This window comes from Rattus norvegicus, chromosome 17 (genome assembly GCF_036323735.1).
Source record: "Rattus norvegicus strain BN/NHsdMcwi chromosome 17, GRCr8, whole genome shotgun sequence".
NCBI lineage: Eukaryota > Metazoa > Chordata > Mammalia > Rodentia > Muridae > Rattus > Rattus norvegicus.
Window position 1 is genome coordinate 10,957,876 of NC_086035.1, and position 14,437 is coordinate 10,972,312.

At 43.5% G+C, this 14,437-nt stretch overlaps 1 long non-coding RNA gene across 1 annotated transcript in view; it reads right to left on the reverse strand.

Moving 5' to 3' along the window:
• Window positions 1-13,740, reverse strand: part of LOC108348510 (uncharacterized) — a 34,943-nt gene extending 21,203 nt beyond the window's left edge. Inside the window, exon 1 of the long non-coding RNA XR_001841792.3 lies at window positions 13,434-13,740. This is a non-coding gene — a long non-coding RNA (uncharacterized LOC108348510). The remainder of the gene's footprint in view (window positions 1-13,433) is intronic.
• Window positions 13,741-14,437: the final 697 nt, after the last annotated feature.

The window sequence follows — 14,437 nt, forward strand, 5'->3', positions numbered from 1 at the left end:
AAAACACAGGGAATAAATAACCGCACACCATCAAAATCAGAAGAAGGAAAACACACACACACACACACACACACACACACACACACACACACCACCTCTCCACCACCAACAACAAAATAATAGGAATCAATAATCATTGGTCATTGATATCTCTCAATATCAATGTTCTCAATTGCCCAATCAAAAGATACAGACGATTGGAATGAGGCAAAAACAGGATCCATCCTTCTGTTGCATCCTTTCAAGAATTCACAGCATTGCGGTTAGAGATTACCTCAGGCTAGATATAGAAGAGGTGGAGAAGGTTATTCCAAACAAGTGGATATAAGAAGCAATCCCGTGCTGCCATTTTAATATCTAACAAAATAGACTTCAAGCCAAAACTAAGGAAAAGAGATGGGGAAGGACACTGCGCACTCAAAGGAAAAATCCACCAAGACGATGTCTCAATTCTTAATATCTCTCCTCTAAAAACAAGGGCACCCAAGTTGGTAAAACAAACAAAACCAAAACCAGAAAGACAAATAAAACACTACTACATTGTATCACATATCAACCTTCACAGGCTGATAGTGGGAGACACCAGTACCCCACTCTCATCAATGGACAGGTCACCCAGAGACATTAAGCAGAGAAATTCTGGAGCCTACAGACATTATGAACCAACTGGACCTAACAGATATCTACAGGACATTTCATTCAGAAAACAAAAGAATATACTTTTTTCTCAGCATCTCATAGAATTTTCTCCAAAATTGACCACATGCTCAGATACAAGGCAAGTCTTAACAGATAGAAGAAAATTGAAGTAACGCCCTTTGTCCTATTAGACCACCATGGATTGAAAATGGATACCAACAACAACAGAAAGCTTACAAACTCACAAAATGGAATGCCTGGATGAATACTGGGTCAAGCCAGAAATTTTTAAAAAAGAAAGTAAAGATTTCCTTGAATCGAATGAAAAGGAAACCACAGCACACGCAAACTTATGTGACACAGTGAAAGGTAATATGGGGGAAGTTCACAGCACTAAGTGAAAAAGAAATGGAGAGATCCTGTTCCTAGCAATTTAATAGCACACCTGAAAGCTCTCAAACAAAAAGAAGAAATCACACCTAAGTGGTGTAGAAAGCAAGAAGTCAGCAAACTGAGAACCGAAATCAATGAAATAGAAACAAAGAGAACAAATTCAAAGACTCAACGAAGCAAAGAGTTGATTCTTGGAGAAAATCAACGAGATAGAAAAACCCTTATGCAAGCTAACTAAAAGTCAGAGAGAAAATATCCAAATTAATAAAATCAGAAACAAAAAGGGGTACATAACAGACACCGAGGAAACCCAGAGAGTCATAAGAACATATTTTAAAAACCTAGCCCCGAGGGGTTGGGGATTTAGCTCAGTGGTAGAGCGCTTGCCTAGCAAGCGCAAGGCCCTGGGTTCGGTCCTCAGCTCCGAAAAAAAAAAAAAGACAAAATAACAATAACCTAGCCCCGAATAATATAAAGTATTTTGGGCTAACTCTAACCAAGCAAGTGAAAGACTTGTATGATAAAATCTTCAAGTCCTTGGAGAAAGAAATTGAAAAACTTACCAGAAGATAAAAAGATCTCCCACGCTCATGGATCAGTAGGACGGACAGAGTAAAACTGGCCATTTCTACCAAAAGCAATCTACACATTCAATTCAATTCAATCTCCACCAAAATTCCAACACAATTCTTCACTGACGTTGAGAAGAAAATCTCAACCTCTGGGAAAACAAAAAGCCCAGGCTAGTTAAGACAATCCTGAACAATAGACGAGCTACTGAAGGACCAGCCAGTCTCCACTTCAGGTTGTACTGCAGGGCTATAGTGATAAAAAAAAATTGGCATAAAAACAGACATATTGGTCAATCAATGGAATGGAACTGAAGACCTCGACATAAATTCACACACATATGAACACCTGATGTTTTAAGAATCCAGAAATATGCCCTGGAAAAAAAAGACAGCATGTTTGACAAATGGTGCTGGTCAAACTGGACGTTGGCATGTAGAAGAATGCAAATAGATCCATTCCTATCATCCTGCCCAGAACTCAACTCCAAGTGGATCAAAGACCTCAACGTAAAACCAGATACCCTGAACCTGAGAGAAGAGAAAGTGGGAAATAGCCTTAAACTTATTGATAGAAGAAAAGATTTTCTGAGTGGATTACCAATAGCACTAAGATCATCAATTAACAAATAGGACCGTATAAAACTGTAACATTCTGTAAGGCAAAGGACACCATCAATCAGACAAAATGGCAGCCTACACAATGGGTAAAGATTCTTACTAACTTGGTATCTGATAGAGGACTAGTATTTAAAATATATAAAGAACTCAAGAACCTAGATATAAAAAAAAATAACCTAACTTTAAAATGGGAGGTAGTTCTAAAAAGAAAATTCTCAATAAAAAGAATCTCAAATGACTGAGAAACAACGAAATGTTCAACAACCTTAGCCACCATAGAAATGCAAATTAAAATTACTTTGAGATCCCATCTTATTCCTATCAGAATGACCAAGATCAAAAACATAAGTGACAGCTCATGTTGGTGAGGATCTGGAGCAAGGGGAGCACTCCTCCATTGCCGCTGGGGGTGCAGACTTGTACAACCATTATAAAAATCATAGGTCGAGTCTTCAGAAAGATGAGAATCAGCCTACCCTAAAACCCAGCAATAATACTCTTGTGCATATACCCAAAGGCGCTCCATCCTACCACAAGGACACTTGCTCAACTATGGTCATAGCTGCTTTACTTATAATAGCCAGAAACTGGAATAAATCCAGATATCCCTCCACAGAGGAATGGATTTTTAAAAAAAGTGGTACATTCACACAATGGAGTATTACTCAGCTGCTTAAAAAATGACACCATGAAAATTGCAGAAAAACAAATGAAACTAGAAAAGATCATCCTGAGTGAGGTCGTCCGGACACAGATAAGCATGGTATGTATTCTCTTAAAGGAGTCTATTAGCCCTAAAGTAAACGATAACCAAGCTATAATCCCTAGACCCAGAGAGGTTAGGTAACGAGGTGTCTAAGGAAAGCCCCATGATATCCCTGGGAGAGGAACATGAGATAGGTTTTGGAGATGGACTGGGAGTGGGTGAGAATAGGAGGTGGGGGGACTTGGAGTGGAGGGAGAGAGTGTGGGGAACACGGCTGGAACCGGGAGCACTTAGGTGGCGGTGTGGAAACCTAAGGCAATAGAAACTTCCTGGAGTATATGAAGGTGAACCTGATGAGGACTTCAGTAATGGGGGATATAGCGTCTCAATTAGTTCTCTCTCATAGCCAAGCAAGGCTTTTAGTGGTAGGACTAAGTTACTGCCCAAGGGGGTCCCCTAGAAATCCCCCAAACAACCCAGGCTGTTGCTAAACCAACAGGCTACTCTCCTCAAACTGACAGTGGGACCAAGGATAAGATCCACAAAACTCGCTGAACATGGAGAAGTCCAGTGGTGCCTACATGGAGCCCTCAGCCCTGTGTTCTAGCCTCTGTAATACAGGGAGTTACACTGTAGGCTACCAAGGAGGAAATGTGGACACCAGCCCAGCCACAAAACCCCTGACACACAAATCTTTCCTACCTACAGAATATGCTAGCACAGTTGTGGCACAGAACTTGTGGGAGTAGCCAAGCACTGTCTGATTTGACCTGTGGCACACTCTACGAGAAGGAACTCATACACAACACAGCTCAGGTCACCATGAACAAGAGACTATGGCTGTATAGCCCAGAGACCTACAGTAAAATCAAACACTCCCGGTCTTTTAAAAATTTAATAAAATGATTCCGATTGATATTTTGCTATACTCACAGATTAGTGCCTTATCCCGTCACCATCAGAGAGACTTCCTCCAGGAGCAAATGGGAAGATATACAGAGAAGCATTGCTAGACATGAGGAAAGAGAATTTAAACTTGAGGTCTCCACCAAAAAAAAAAAAAAAAAAAAAAAAACTGCCTTGTTATAAGAAGCAGAGGAGATAGGGGTCAACCAAGCAAAGCACATACAAGCTTACAGAGTCTGAAGCAGCCAGCACATGGCCTACAGGGGTCAGCACTAAGTCCTCTGCACATACATTATAGCCATTAACTTAGTATTGTTATGGGATTCCTGATCTTGAGAGCATGTGAGTCTCTGACTCTCGTGCCTGCTCTTGGAACTCTTTCCCGCCTGTCGGGTTGCCATGTCCAATTTCAATATGATGTTTTCTCCTTTATCTTATTCTGTCTTACGTTGTCATGTCTTATCGTTATCTCTTTCAAGCCTGCCTTTTCTAATGAGAGACAAGAAAAGGAGGGAATCAGGAGTGGAGGAAAGGTGGAGAGGAGCTGGGAGGAGTTGATGGAGGGGAATCTATAACCAAGAAATATTATATCAGAAAAGAATCTATCTTCAATAAAAGGAAAAAGAAACATTTAAAAGGGAAAAATTTGCCAGCTCCTTTGTATAAAAAAAAAAAAAGTCAAGTGCTTAGTTAATTTTCTGCCATCGTTGTTGTGACATTCTTGATCATCTTCTATGATTTGCTATTTTGTACAGGTCCCTACAAAACAGCACAGGTTCTGTGTGATAAGAAAGAAATCCAAAAGTAGTCAGATTAACAGAAAGATTTCTAGGTCTCATACATGACAGTGAGGCATTGGAGTGGTTTGGACAATAAGACAACTCTGCCATCTTCAACAATGTGACTTCCTTCTTTGTGTCTGGCATGACTGTCTGTTCTCACTACCCCTTAGCCGGAAAGAAGCAAAAAGAGGCCAGAGAAGTACATAAAACGGTTCTTATCATTTTCACTCCTCCCATTGGTCAAAACATCGTCAGGTGGATCCTCATCTCCGCCCCCTTCTAATCAAGCCATGTGTGGAGGGCCTGTGCCCTCTCCTTCCTCTTCCTCAGGTTCCAACATTCTCAATACCGCTGCTCACACACCAACCTGATCTCTCTTTCGCTAGGTTTCTAGTATGCCAAGATGCACCCTTAGGGATGGAGAGGGTGCAAAACAGTGTGCAAAATGGCGTACACAAAGATGCTGTGTAAGATCATCATGGGGATTATAAGTACTTGTATTTGGGAAATGAAAAAATTTCATGTTTGAACATGGGCAGCAGCCCCCAAATACCTTGTTCGCTAAATGCAAATACTCAAAGCTCTGAAATGCTTCTGGTCCCGATAAGGACCACAGAACCTATAGATGCGAGATGTCAGGTGTAATGAAGCTTGGCAGAAGAGGAGCTTTGAAAGTCACCCTGAATGTCCCGAAAGGACAACTGGGACTTCCATACTCTTTCTCCTGGACTTGACTCTCACCAGGTTGCTTATAATACAGGAGCTATGGTCGTTCCTGCTTCTATTCCTTAGACTTTGACTTACCACAGTCCCCTGAGCTGCTAGTATCATAAGGGTTTCATTAGCCGATTTCTAATATTGAAATACTCTTTGGTTCTCATGCCATGACCACGATGCCTGTGTCTGGCTTCAGTGGCTCCAAGATTTCCTCGTGCCTCAGAAGAAGTAACTCCTGATGGCCAAGAAAGACCCCATCTGGGACTGTAGTCAGAAGGCATCGTACTCCATGGGTCCCTGGGGCTCTGTTCCCATCATGATCACAGCTGTGGAGCCGACCATCAGACAACGAGGAATTGCGAACTAAAGGGTAATACTGTGGTGTGCTTCAGTCAGATGAAAGCACGGTGTGTCCTTCCTTGTTGGTCACACAGTGAAGCGGAGATTTCCCAGTGTTAAGGCTGGACAAGCCAGCAGGACAAACCACCTACCTGATGGGGTAAGCAGAGTGACTAGAAACAGACATCCCGTCAGACTGGTCTAAATTCAATTTGTCTTCTAGCACTAACTAGCTGCAGGACGTTGCTGTCCATGGGTCTTGTTTTCTCGAAAGCAAAAGCCAACTGAGTCATAGCACCTAACTAATACTGTCTCTGTAAAGCTTAAATGACAAAGAATTAAATGTCGCAAGAATAAGGTAGCCCTGAAGAGCAGGGACTCTCTCTGTTCACAGAGCCCTGAGCATCCCAGCTTTGTGCTGTACAGTGCCTCTGGGCAAAAAGAAGTGAGTCACACCTGGCTCTCGGAGCAGTTAGCTACCGACTCTCTGACATGGAAACTTAGTAGAACTTTGGAAGGCATAGTTCACGGAAATGAAAGGATAATGCCTTGGTTGTTTTGTTTTGTTTTCCATTTGTAAATAGGCGAAATTACAGCCACTCCTCTGTATCCACTCAAGACCCGCCCCAGGATCTTAATGGATACAAACAAAAAACAAAAAAAAAACAAAAGAATCCCTGAGGATGGTCTAGGTTCTTACATTCAATGGCACAGACCTGCATACGGATAACAGATCCTCATCTACACTTAAGCCATCTCTAGACAACATACGACACCTGACAACATAAACATCCTGGAGAGAAAGCGTTGAAGTGCTCATGAAGAAACACGGCGTTTGGGCACTAGCACACACACCGTGTTCTCTTCAAGTATCTTTGATGTACAGCTGGTTGATTGAACTGAAAGCAGGCTGAGCCTGCAGACAGAGGGCCTCCCATACTCAAGGAAGGACATGCGCTCCTTTTGGGGACTCTACAACTTCTCACACTCAGGGGGACAGAGTGCCACCACTTTCCGCCGCTGCTTCATTTGCATTTGCAAGCTGTATTTGTGCTTTATAGCAGCTGTTCCGTGAAAGGAGCCTACGGCTGACTGAGAGTGTGTTTGTATGTGTGCGTACTGGGGTGTGTGTGTGTGCGTGCACATGCATTTGTGTGTGTGCATACATTTGTCTGTGTGCATGCATTTGTGTGTGTGTGCGTGTGCGTGTGTGTGTGTGTGTGTGTGTGTGTGTGTGTACATTGCTCAAACACTCTGGAGTACTTTGGCACATGGTTCAGCATGCTTGAAAGAAATCCCTTAGTACATGTCTGTTCATCCTTCTCCTAATCTACTCTCCCTCCTAACTTTCCTCCTTCTCTCTTCTTTTCACCTTTTGTCCCCTCCTTACTGTTTCAAATTCCTTCTTGCTCATTCACTTCCAGCAGTTTGCAACTCCTGGAGGAACTTCAAACTCTCCCTGTGCCTCCAGCACCCAGCACCAGAGGCTTTTCTGTTCCAATAAGTGGAATTCCACTGGGAGTCATTCTGAGTCTTGTTCCCTTTCGGTGAACCAAGCTGGCACCTCCCATGGCGCACTGAGCAAGACGCAGCACAGCTCTAAGTCAGGCTCTCACACATACGGTTGGAAACCTGGACACATTTAATCTCAATCCTGAGCTTGTTTCCTTGACGGTGTCGTCCTCTTTGAGTCTAAGAACTGTTCTGCCTGGTATCTATAGGAGAATCATCTCCAATTAATGTCTTTCAAGTACAGCAGTGTTTCTCAAAGGCTCTCAGACCACCTGCTTTTGATCCACCCAGAATGTGTTCATAGCATTAGTTTAAGCACTTTTTTCTTTTACATTATTTCAAACTATTTCCCAAGATAACTCTATGCCAGTACCTTGATATCCAATAATCTTTAATTTGGAGAATTAATGCTGAGCCACCACTATGCAACTAATTAGAAACTGTTCAGTCTCGAGGTCAACACGGGTTCAAAACCCTTCCCCCCAGTATCTATTGAGGAGTTTAGAGGAGATCACATCTCTCTCTGAAGGCAGAACCTTATACTTAGATCTCCTGATGGTTGCTGGCTTTCCTTCAACTTTGCTTCCAATCACCCAAGTACCCAGGACCTGCCAGGCCTGTGTAAGGTTTTATTGATCTGAGCTTAGTCTGTGGGTCTGGGGCCATTCCCTCTTTATGGAATCTTAGAAGTCTTGGCCTATGAAAAATCTATGTATAGCTATATATTTCTGTGATCCTTAGAGCAAAAACAATTCTCTTGGAGCCATGAAAGTTTTTGTAATGTCCAGAGAAGTGACTCATCCCTCCTTATGCCTTTGACAAGGGAAGAGAGTTCTTATGAGCCCTCAAAATACATCTTGTAACTTTTGCCTTATCCCACTCAGCATCATCCTGATCTTCACTCATTCTAAACAACTGACTCTTCTTTCTAGATAGCTGTAGTCTAGTCTAAGTCACCATAGCAACTGGACCACATCTTGTTTCACTCTCATAAGGTTCTGCAAATGTACTATAATGCACTATTAAAAAGTGTTATGGAGGTTACATACAACATAAGGATAATACTTTCAAATATTCAAATTTCGTGAAAAAAAGAATCAGGAAATGGTAGATGAATTAAGTTATTGCTTATCCAACAGCTCTCCTTCTTATAACCTATCAGCCATACAAATTACTACAGCAATTACAAAAGAGGTTTGGTTTCAAGAAATTAGAAACAGAACTACAATATAATGAAGTAATTTCACTACCAAAGGTATAATCAAGGTGATGAGATCATTGTGTGAAAGAGATACCTACATGATGCCAAAATGGGTCACCAAAATGGGTCAATGGGTAAAGGTGCTTGTCTGATGACCATGACTGATGAACTGAGCTCAATTCCTGGGGCCACATGGTGTAAGGAAAGAACCAACACCAGCAAGTCGACCTGTGCAACAAAACTTCTCCTGGGAAGATACAGCACATGTCTACTCACCCCAGACAGGGAGCCTCCAACTAAGGTACAATACCACTAAAGACCAATTCAGTGAACCAGCAAGTGAGAGGACCTAACCCACTCCGTTTTAGAATAGGCAACCATGTTAGGTCTTGAGTTTCAGTTTCCCAAAGAAGCAGGCAAGACTCATTGGGAGAACCGTACCACAAACAATGGGTCATTAGTCAACAGCAGCCCTGACATTTGGCCAAGAGGGAGGATGAGCCAGGAACTGAGTCCTGGAGGATGAGTTCCTGAGACATCTAACCTAGAGAGATAGCAAGCTCCCATATTGGGTCTGTTCCTGGAACTCTTTAAGGTCTCACCAAATATAATAGTAACCAATCAAAAATGTAGTAATATCACTGCTGCTAATCGTGTTAAAGGTTACTTAACCCTTCTAGAAAATTCTCATAGCCCTGCAAAAAGGAGCCTGCAAGCTTCTCTTGTCGCCATTTTGTATGAATGGTTGACCCACGCAAGCTGGCTGTTTCTACAGAATAAATGCTCTTTGCTTTTGCATACTAGTTGAGTCTAGGGTCTTCAGTAATTCTCAGACCCTTACAGTGAGTTTTACTGGGGCTACCTATAGGAGCATGGTGAGGGGTTACTTAGAAGAGCAAAAATCACCCAAAGGCAATTGCATCATCAAAGTTCATGGCAGCATTGGTGACAGTTCACAAAAGCTGGGAACCTAGAGCACACTATACACCCTGCAGGCAACTCAATAGGTTGGAGAATGTCCCTTCCAAGTGACTCAGTTGGTTTAAATCTCTTCCAAACAGCTCTGCTTGTTTCTGCCTCTTCCTAGCTGTCGGTCTGGTTTCAGAGTCTTCTTTTACAGCTTGTCTTGCCTGAGAATGACTCTCAGCAGCTATATTGCTCATTCAGCAAGGGAGAGGCCTAGTGAATCTAGTCAGTTTCAGGGACTTCCTGCAAGATTTTAAATTGTTTAACTCCCTGCTTAAAGAACTTCTCTGTGGGAGGGTATGTTTTAATCTTGGCACACACAGACACAAACACAGACACACATGGATACACACACAAATACATACATCAAGGAATGTCTATTGACACCCATGTTTATTGAAGCATTATCTACAATAGCCAAGATATGTGATCAAAGATTTTATTGACAGGTGAACAAATGAAGAAAATGTAGAAGCTAACTGAGCTGATCTCATGGGAGAAGAGACTAGAACAGTGGTCACTAAGAATAAGAAGACTTGGAAATGGGTGAAGACTAAGGTCATATAATAGCTACAGATAGAAGCTAGGCATGGTGTCACATACCTTTAATGCCATCACTTACCAGAGATAGATGGGAGGATCAGGAGTTCAAAGCCAGCCTCTGCTACATGGAGAGTACAAAGTTAGTCAGGCTGTGTGATCCTCTGTCTCAAACAAACACAAATTCAGTTAGAAGAGGAATTGCCTTTTGTTTGCTATAAACTCAGCACAGTCACTACATATAACAGTAATTTATATAATATTTCAAATTGGCTGGAAGACATAAAAATAATAAATGTTTGAGGAGGTAGAGGGTTTCTCATGAATCGTGATAAATTGAATAGATAGATAGATCGATAGATAGATAGATACACAGATAATCTTAGTTTGTCCTATAAATGCATGTATTGTTGTGTGTCCATTGTAAAAAATAAGTAATTTTTAAAGCATAATTTCTTCTGGATTATTAAAACTTATCCCTCGGTTCAGAGCACATTATTTTCCATTATATCCCCTTACCCAATAGGCCCTTGGAGCCATCCTTGATCTGCCAGATTCACTTTTCTATAAGAGTGTTGACCACCTTAGCACCCCTGAAACTTCTCCAGGCTCCCAAATGTATCCAAGGAAACACCACAGCCATGCAGGACTGGGGTCCTGATCTCCCCTGGCGATCAACCTCTCCTCACATCCACACACAGACTGTGTTCCCCTTTTGTCCTGATGCTTTTTTCCATCCCATTGTTTTAAATTATCTTTTTTTTCTTTCCAAAAAAGAAATTAGCACTGGATATAAGACTCAGTGGTTACAGCATCTGCTTAGCCTGTTCAACACCCTGAGTTCCAGCCTCACTTGAAGTGATTGACATGGCTCACGGCTTTACTGGGGTCATGGCTGACACCTAATACACGACACACTGTGAAAGCACAGCTGAATGAGTTCTGATAGACACCATCAAAATCGAGGAGGTTAACTCATCCACTACCCCTGTGATCCTGTAAGCCACCCCTCCCCTCCTCTCCCTACCCCACGATGCATCACTATATTGCTTACGACCATTCTATATGTGTCTCCACTTACAGAAATGGAAATTTCTAAATTGGGACTCCTCCTCCCATTCTGTTTCCACGGTTACTAAAGAAGCAGTAAATGACCACATATCTTTTAAGGTTAAGGTCTTCTTTCTTTTATGGTAGGGATACACACGTATAGTTAATAGGCGCATGTGTCCTTGTGTGCAGAGCAGGACACTGGATGTCTCCCTCTACTGTAGGCTGTGTAACAGTCTTGAAACAGAGCCTCCTACGGCCCAGAAGCTTGCCATTTCACAAGCTGGCTGGCCCGTGCACTATCGAGGTCCACCTGTCTCTGGCCTCTGACGCTGTGGTTTCAGGTACACGCAGCTTTTTGCGCAGATGCTTGGGATTCGAACTCAGGTGCTAATACTTACACAGCAGATGCTTCTTTAAAACCAGCTTGTTTAACAGTCTCATGTATTTATGTAATGAATATTAGGTCCCTTCCACGCCTCCAGTCCACCCTTCCCTCAACAGGGCCCCTTCCTTTCTTGCTATCCTCCGTGTGTAGAGCTTCATTAGCGTTTCTTGCCTGAGCTACAGCGGGAGGTAAATTAGTTTACCAGCAGCATCTGGTCACAGTAAGTACTCTTACCCACTGAGCCATCTCCCCAACTCCTACACCGAGCTCTTCCTTAGACCTCAGGGTAAAAGACTTCGGATGAAAGGCTGGGAAAGGTGTTCCAAGTAGAGGGGAGGAGGGAAGGAGCAGGAGTCACTGCCCTAATACCTGACAAAACAGAGTTACAATCAAACTTACCCAAACCGGACAGTCATGTCATCCTCATTAAATAAACAATCCATCAGAAGACACTGCTGGCTGGCAAGATGGCTCAGCTACATTAGAGATTGTGGCCAAGCTGAACGACCGGAGGTCAGTCCCCCAGACCCAAGTGAAGGAAGAAGAAACCTGAGTCCCAAAAGTTGTCCTCTCACCTCCACATGTATGCTGTGACACGTGCACACACACACACACACACACATGCACACACACACGCACACACGCACACACACGCACATGCATACACACACACACACGCAAACATGCACGACTGTATAAGTAAAATTTTCTAGAGGGCCGAAGAGGACTAACGAAAGCAGACTAAGGAAAGGAAGGCTGGGAGGGTGTTCAACGAAACACAGACACTGTCCAAATACTTACAGATAAATGATGCTTTTTGAGACAGTGTCTCACAACGTAGCCCTGGTTGTCCTGGAACTCACTATGTAGACCAGGCCAGCCCCGAGCTCACAAACGCCCACCTGTCTATGCTCCCTAGGATTAAAGGAGTATACCACCAGGCCTGGTTAGAGATATACTTTCCTTAAAAGATATAAAAGAAATCTTTGAATTTTGAAATATGACTTTCAGCTTTCTGTTAATTTGGTTACCTCTGGCTTCTGGGCAGATTAAAGGAAGTCTGTGGGTAATGTATATGACTTAGCTGTGGCTGGAGGTACCACTCTGTCATTTAGAGTTCTTTGGGAAAAAAAATTTAAGAACGACTGACGGCTGAGGAAGCGGGTCTTATGACCAGATGTCCTCAGTGAGGCATCCTTCCCCAACACTTCTAGAAACCTAGGTTTTAGAACTGATGGGGTGGGGTTATTGGATGGGGTCCGGGGTGGGGGGATTTCCTGGCTGGGAGGAGGAGCCATGCCTGGCATCAGTGATTTCTCACAGATGGCCACTCCTAGCCATTGATGCAAGAGGAAGTCCCCAGGCTTCCCTATAGGCTGCTTCAGTGAAGAGGAGCCAGCCAAGACGCAATCTAATAGCTTCCTGGTCCCGGGGCCTGCTGGACAGGATTGATTTTCATAGACCTGCTTAGCAAAGTGCGCATTCACCAAACTATTGGGTTACACGCGACGCACCAACCAACTTCCTGGAATAGCTAATGGAGGAAGCTGAGAAGGAAGGGGCGATCTATCAATTATCAATAGGAAGCTCACAGGAACTCGGCAAATGAAGTGGCTAAAATGAGGGCTAGAGATGAAAAGAAAGCGATGGGGTTTTAAAGCACACATGCGCCTGTGATTCTGCAGATTAAAGGGGTGGGTGGATTTCCCCGGCTACTGGGATAATATGCCAGATCAAGTACAGCTGAGGAGGGAAGGGAGCGGGAGACCAGCAAAGCAGCCAACCTTGCCTGGAGGCGTGCATCATTATAACCCAAAAGAAAATAGCCTTTCATCTGGGAAACCACCTCGGGAGGGGTCTGCTCGGGGGAGGGGTCCACTCGACCCATTTGGCCTAGTATTAAATGACAGTAGGTTGAAAAAAAAGGAAGCCATTCCCCTTTCAATTCTATTTCGGTATGGCACAACGGCTACCTTCACACCTCCCTTGCCACAGGAAACAGACCTACACACGCGCACGCGTGCAGCCCTTGTGGGAGAGCCAGCCTTCTGCTCGTCTTCTGTTTGGGTTCAGGTCGGCTTTTATTGTTCTGAGGTAGTCTTACCACATCCTGGAGCTCGCTCTTATAGGCCAAGCTGCCCTGGAACTCAGGATCCTTCTGCCTCAGTCTCCAGGTATCTCCTCCTTCTTGAACAACGATGCACGCATAAAGATGTCTCCGGAAAGAGCAGAGCTACATACGACAGCGGTCTCATAAGAAGAGCTTCTAAGGGCTGAGAGCTGCTGTCCTAACACAGTGTGGTTCGGCGCTCACATGTCTGTGGTAGGGCTGCTTACAGCAAACGCACAGCTTCCAGATGTCTCAACGCACATCCGGACTCCACAATGACGTGATTCCTGACTTCACAATGACAGCGATTGTATACACACTGTGGCTGTATACCCACTGAGTGCCCCTGTCATAGTCTCGGCGTGTTTGCTCCCCAGTTATATGTTTAACTTCTTCTGTCAAACATTATGCCACAGTAAATAGGGGCAGTTTGTTCCATCTTCCTTCTCCAGCAACAGGTGATGTCATCAAGCCGCTACATCAGGGATTGGCCAGGACCGTTCATTTCATACAGCCACTCTCTGTGCCGGTTCCAGGACAGAATCATTTCAATGCCTTTCTCAGGTGGCGACCAGTTGTTAAACCACACTATAGTATTCATTCTCAGTGGCTTTTCACACACCCCACGTACTTTCCCTTGAAGGAGCCGCTGAAGACCTACTGAAATTGCTAGACATAAGTTACAGAAAAGGAAGTGACTCAAACCGCATGTTCAGGAGCTGCAGAAGTGCCTCAGCGGTTAAGAGCACTGACTGTCCTTCAGAGAACCTGGATCCGATTCCCAGCACCCACACAGCAGCTCACAACCATCTATGGGGCCAGATACAAGGGTCCTGAATCCTTCCCTCTTCTGTCCTCCTTGGCACTGCACACACATGAAATTTACATATATATATATATATATATATATATCACAAATTTCACATGTACACACATTTATGTGCATATACATATATGTATATAGATGTGTAGATATAGACATATGTGTATATATGTAC